The sequence below is a fragment of the Oryzias melastigma genome, linkage group LG12 (assembly GCF_002922805.2).
Source record: "Oryzias melastigma strain HK-1 linkage group LG12, ASM292280v2, whole genome shotgun sequence".
Lineage (NCBI taxonomy): Eukaryota > Metazoa > Chordata > Actinopteri > Beloniformes > Adrianichthyidae > Oryzias > Oryzias melastigma.
Genome location: NC_050523.1, coordinates 398,409 through 405,180, shown reverse-complemented (window position 1 = coordinate 405,180; position 6,772 = coordinate 398,409). Strand labels below are relative to the sequence as shown.

Sequence of the window (6,772 nt, the reverse complement as noted above, 5' to 3'; positions counted from 1 at the left end):
GTTATTCTAGGACAATTAAGGAGGAGGAGGAAACGAGGAGTCCTGATGTTTCTGTGTTCTGATCACAACACGTCACTCAGCCTCTCAGCTTGAAGCTGAAGGTTCAGACGGAATCCCGTGAGCCTCGAGGTCCAGCGTCTGCTGAGAGTCTGATGACCTCGTAGCGTGGTCCCAAACATTGACAGGTAAAGGCAGACGGCGCTGAGCAGACGGGGCTGAGCAGACGGGGCTGAGCAGACGGGGCTGAGCAGACGGGGCTGAGCAGACGGGGCTGAGCAGGCGACACCGTCTGCATGGTGCAGACGGTACTTTGCAAATGTTGCATTTCAGTCATGCAGTGAATACACAGCTAGTTTTTCCAACCCTCTTGCTAAAAAATGCAACCCTAGACTAAACTAAACCAAACCAAACCTAACCTAACCAAACTAAACTACTCAAAGTTAGATAACAGACGTTTTGACCCTGATCTCCAGATCATCCTCATTTCTCTAGTTTGCCTCAGAATCCGAGCGTGTTGATCTCCTCAGACAACAGACTGTTGAATCTTCTAAACTTCTCTTCTTTCTCTTCATCTCCCTCATTTTCATCTCACATTACCCATCAGTGACGTTAACAGCTTGTTTTTGATTGATTTCTTTTAGTTTTTTCCTCTTTGAAGTCTCATCTGTGTTTTTGTGTCACTCTTCTACCTTGTGTCGTTGTGTTGTCTCTGTTTGTGTTTGTCTTTGGAAGACACACATTTCCCTGTTTTCTGCCTGTTTGACTGTTTGTTCCAGAACTGGTTCTGTTGTGTTCTGGACTCTCTTCCTCTCACCTGCTGGTCTGGACGGTTTCCTTGGAACGATGGACGTGATTGGATAGATTTTCGTTTTGTCTTTAGCTCACAGGTGAGTTGTTGTTACCTGCTCTCATCGTTCAGGTCACTCTGCAGACGTGCGCCATTAAAACTCTCTGAATATTTGCTGTTAATTAAGCATTGTTGCCGTGGCAACGTTCACCACGAGTTACAGAGAGCAGCTTTGGAGGTGAGTTTCCTCACCTGTTGAAATCTGTCTGACTTCCTGTCATCTCAGGAAGAGGTGCTGCAGTCGGCGGGAAACACCTGTCTCAGGTGTCTCAGGTGAGTTCTGTCGTCTGAGGTTCTGGTCGACGTTCCCTCACAGCGTCTGGGTCGTGACGCAGCAGCAGCTCAGGGATGATTGTTCTCCTGCAGGAGGTGCTGCTCACTCCCCCCCTGCTGCATTCATCTCCATGATCTCCACTTGTTTGTCTGACCACATTACCCCCCCCCCCGTTGTTTTTCACAGGCTTGTCAGCTCTCAGTGAAACGCTGCTGGACACGCCCCCTCTGAAAGCCCAGCTGATGTCGTGTAATTACAGCTGACAGATGACAGCAGACGCTGCTCGCCGTTTTCACTCGTCCAGCAGGACGGAGACTTTTACCTGCAGGTCCAGGATCTCCGTGCAGATCTAGGAGAAGAATCCTGCAAACTGTTGATGCAAACAGGAAGTTTGACACAAAAACTCTCAGTTCACTTTTTAAGCTAAATCTCAAAATTCTCTGTTTTTTGTAACCATGCAGAGAAAGTTTGATCTCTGCTGATAAATATTCAGACATTTATCATAAATCGGTGCTGCAGCAGTAAAGTCTTTATCAAACAGACATCAATGAAGATGTTGATCAAACAGCCTGAAGTTCTGCTGACCCGTTTGCGGTTGAGTCCTGAGTCACCGCCGTGGTCATGGTTTCCTTCACGAGGCTAAAAAGTAACAACAGTTACAATGAAATCATGTAGAAGAAAAGAAACTTAAAGTTTAGTCACATGACCCACATGGGGGAGAGGGGGGGGTCTGTGCTGTAGAAGTGTTCACTATGACCTCTCACCCGCAGCACGCCCGTAGATAAACATGAACATGGTTCACTGAGCGGTCTGTGACCTCGATGCTTCCTGAAGGTCATCTGTATGACCCGGACAGGTTTGACTGTTTCTCACCTGCAGACACCTGTGTTCACCTGTGAGGACGGCGGGGACTCAGACTTCACCTTCCAGATATGTTTTTATTTATAAAGAATCTAAAGCGGATTTATGAGAAATCCACGTTTCTGCTCTGAAAGAATTCTATGTAAAAACTGTTTCATTCTTTTATTTCCTTCAATTTATGGTAAAAAAACAGGTTTGTTTGATTGATTGATTGATTGATTGATCGATCAACAGTTCCTGAAGTAGACTGCAGACAGAGAAATCTCAAACGTTGAAGTTAAAGTTGTTAAAAGGAGCAGCAGCTGGAGATCCTCGAGGATCTGCAGATGAATTCCAGGTGTTTCAAAGTTCCTTCATCAGAGTTTCTTCTGCTCTAAAACTCGTTCTGCTGGCGTGTCAGAACCGGAGTGGTTCAGTCTGAGTCACGGAGACGGCGAGAGCGCTCTGGGCATGCTCAGTCCACCCTGGGCAGCTGCAGGTCTTTGGTAATTAGAGGTGTGAACGGAGAAGCAGCTGAAGCGCGGTGGCGTGGCGACCTGTGACTCTGCGGTAACCGGCGTGGCCTTTGGTTCCAGCAGCAGCGGCTCCGTGTGATAAATGTTAGAGATGGCCAGAAGCTCTGTGGAAAGGTCAGCAGGACGCCGCTGGAGCCGCTGTCCGTCATGGAGATCAGGTCGGGACGCTCTCACCAACATCCAAGTTCACTGGAAAGTTGTGTAAACCAGAAGATTTTTGACAACTGGGAGCCATGCTAATGCTAACGCTAATGCTAACGCTAAACAGAATCAAAGACGGGCGGGGCTTTTATTCTAGACCTGAAGAACATGATGACGAGGAACTTCTGGGACGTAATCCAACCGACCAATCACAAAGTCCAACTGCAGTACCACGTTTGAACCTGTAGGGGGCGCACACAGACGGTTTTAGACTGTATTTCAAGAATTAAACAAGTTTATTTTAATTTGTCAAAAATTGTACAACAGCTAGCAGACAGTATTTTTAAAGCTCAATTTTTTGATAAAAAAGTTAGAAAATCTTTTAACATTCTGGAACTTTTCAACCGTTATAATTACAGTAAATGAGCCACTTTTCTCCTTCAGATCTACAGGAATTATCATGTAAACGGTTGAAAAGTTCGAGTAAGTCAAAGAACACAAGCAGTCGTTACAGACTGGATGTTAAGGGTTAACCAATCAGAGCTGACAGCCATCCCATAATTCTGGTTTCCACTGCGTCACGATGGAAGCGTTTGTGTCTCTCTGGTCAGGTTTGCAGCTGGGACTCACGGCCGGCGATCCAATCGACCGGACGCTGCGGCACGTGGCGCCGGCGGCCGCGTGTCTGCTTTGTTTGGCTGAAGGGCCGTCTGTAATTTGTCTGTGAATGTCAGCGGCTGTCGGCGCCGTCTTTAAAAGCTCCGCCTGACAAGTAAATCGCAGAAAATTGCCTGAGAGAGATTTGTTTTGGCTTTTTGTTTTGATTGGAGCAGAAATTACATTCCTTTTAGGAAATGGCAGTGAGGCGGCGGCGGCGGCGGCGGCTGAAGTCTGTGTTTAAACCCAAGGCCGTTCTTTGTCTTTGTCATGTCAGCTCGTCCCTCCCCGGGACTCTCACTGATGATGGTGATAACACCTGAAGACGTTACTAACGAGTCCTCTCCAGAGGATGTCTGACGTCCCTCTTCGTCCCACCGGACCTGTTTGGACACAGAAACGGGATCAAAGGTCCAGATCCACCAGCAGAACCCAGAAATCTTAAAAGAACCTTCCAGAACTGCTCAGGAACCAGAACCAAACCCAGAAAGGAAACGTTTCCTCCCCGTTTGAAGAAAGAGAAAAGAAAAGTTTCTGGAGAACTTTGACCAACACCGTCAGAGCGTCTTCAACCTTCTTGCTGAAATTAAGCCGATCACCGACCTCAGTCCGATGATTCAGTCGTGGTGGATCCAGATCACCGACCTCAGTCTGATGATTCAGTCGTGGTGGATCCAGATCACCGACCTCAGTCCGATGATTCAGTCGTGGTGGATCCAGATCACCGACCTCAGTCTGATGATTCTGTCGCGGTGGATCCAGATCACCGACCTCAGTCTGATGATTCAGTCGTGGTGGATCCAGATCACCGACCTCAGTCCGATGATTCAGTCGTGGTGGATCCAGATCACCGACCTCAGTCCGATGATTCTGTCGCGGTGGATCCAGATCACCGACCTCAGTCCTCGACACTCTTTGGTGAGGTGAGGATGAATCTTTGGGTGTGATTCAGGTTGATCAATCCCTAGTTCTGAGCTCCGATCCAAATCCCACTTCTGACACCAGATTGTGGTGGAAATTTGTTAGATCCCATGGAATAAAGAAATGTTCGTCAAACGTTTTCAAGGGTATTATTCAAAAAGAAAAAATACAGATTCAGTGAGAGGAGTCTTCTTGTTGGGGGGGGGGGGGCATCACCTTTCATACAGAAGCACAAACAAACATCAGGAACTTAATCGTGACGTGAGGTTTCATACCTAAAATGGGACAAGATGTTCTAACGTAATCAAAATGTTGGAACATCATGACGGAATGACAAGAAACAAACAAATCTTGTGACTTCTGTGTACAAAGGTCGCGTGGTGAATGTACTAAAACTAAGGAGGAAATGTTTAATTTCCATCACAGATTCCATTTTCAGTCAGGAACTCCAATCTGTCAGAAATGTTTCTGACGGCTCTGATCCGGTTCTGGTGGAAAAGCTTTCCCTCCTGCGACTCTTCCAGGGAAACGAGGAGCTCCGGTTTGATGAAGTCTGCTCTATAAATAAAGCTGCGGCGCCGGCGGTATTTCCCGCTGCACTTTGTTGCAATTTGCTTTCATCAACATGCAAACGCTCTCACCTCAGCCGAGCATGAAAACATTCCTGCCTGGTTGATGTTTCAGAGAGGAAGCTTCCGGAACTGTCTACCTGCAGGTTCAGGATGCAGCTGCCGCTCAGGAGGAGTCTGGACCAGAACCGGCGGTGTCTGAACATCCACGGCTCGGTTCTGCATCCTGCTGCCTTCACTGCACGTCGTTCACGAGGAAACTCCACTTCTCTTCACGTTTGTGTCTGTTTTCCAAACTGAGGATCGTCTGCAGCCGTTCCTCGCCGTGGGTCGCCTCGACTCAACCGATGATCTCCTCAGAATAAGGTGTGAACGAACCGGTCAGCTCAGCGATGACGGATCTGTGATGCTTTTCTGACACTTCTGAGGAACCTTCTGGAGAAAAGTTTGAACAAAAACAAAATGAAATAAATTAAAGACACAAGCGACGTTATGAAGCACCACCCGAGAAAAAAAACACGTTTTTTAAATGGCGACTTCTGTTGGTTTTATCAACCATTTCATGTTTCGGTCGCCTGAACGCAACAAACGGGTTTGTGTGTGTTCCAGAAGACTATGTCCATTTTTGGATTTCCTTGGCACCTGTGGTTTTTCTTAACCACTCCCACATTTCTATTGTGATATTCAAAATCTACAACATTTATTTCCAAAATGTTCTCCAGCATCTTCCCAAAGATGCTGGAGGACTTAAGAGATGATGGATCAGAATCTGCAGGAGGAGTTTACATTTGTTGAAGAAGCTGAAAGTGATTTTTTACGAAAATTCAAGATGGCTGTCTCTTCCTGAGGTCAAAGGTCAGCCAAACTTGGGTTGTGGTTGAAGACTTAAGGTAACAGCATGTCTGGGAAATTTCATGAAGTTCACTCCAAAAAATGTGTGAAATTGTTATGATTGACACATTTTACACTTTGCAACAAAATGGCCGCCGAGCCATAAGTCCTTTGGCCATCCCATAATAATTTCTGAACTTCCTGTAGATGCCCCCAACAGCTGTGTTTGGGATTCATTAGTGGATTTCATACATTAGAACCCCATAAAGCTGCGTTCACACTGAACGTGATTTGTGCGTCAAAGTCACGTCGGCCGCCTCTCCTTCGCCACGCGACAAATTCGCCACCCGTCCAAAACTGCCCTGGTGGGAGGAGCTACCAGTTCATGTTTTTAGCCTGATCGCTACATGGAGTGGATTATATCTCACCTCTAATGTATGGGAGACACGGAGGATGCTGAGAGATCAGATTCATTTCATGTGAAGAGTTCTACAAAAGCATCAGAATCACGTCTCCATGTCCGAGTTCATGGGATTATTTTCGGAGTACCGGACGCTTCAGTCTCCTTCTTCTGCGTCTGAATGACGGATTCTTCTGCTGACGGAGACCCAGTTTGAGGGCTCGCCGTCATCAAACAACAATTAAATTAGGGGAACTTTTTCATTGATGAAAATTTCAGAAGAAGAGACGCCGGCGGTGTGACAGGCTGGCGACCTGTCCTGCTGTATACAGCCTTCGCCCGCAGCCGCAGCCGCAGCCGCAGCCGCATCCGCATCCGTAGCCGCAGCCGCATCCACAGCCGCATCCGCATCCACAGCCGCATCCGCATCCGTAGCCGCAGCCGCATCCGCAGCCGCAGCCGCATCCGCAGCCGCATCCGCAGCCGCATCCGCAGCCGCATCCGCAGCCTGACGGACGTTCAGGGCAAAAACACTCGCTATGGATTAGTATTCTACCCTGATTGAGTCACTGAAAACGTCACTTGCCCAAAGCTGAGTTCCGATTGGTTGATGTGCACCAAAGAACAGGTTGAGCTCTCTACTCTTGAATCGCGCTTCTGCCAGACTGCGCGATTGAAGAGACGGACGCGCCGCAGAACCTCAGATTACGTCTTTACCACTAACGTAACACTGAAACTGGACGCCTCTGCCGCACA

At 47.7% G+C, this 6,772-nt stretch overlaps 1 long non-coding RNA gene across 1 annotated transcript; it reads left to right on the top strand.

Annotated features, from left to right (window-relative positions):
- Nucleotides 1–772: 772 nt before the first annotated feature.
- LOC112162920 lies at nucleotides 773–2,077 on the top strand. The gene is made up of 3 exons (XR_002922189.2): nucleotides 773–887; nucleotides 1,074–1,216; nucleotides 1,308–2,077. It is a non-coding gene; the product is annotated as an uncharacterized LOC112162920 (long non-coding RNA).
- Nucleotides 2,078–6,772: the final 4,695 nt, after the last annotated feature.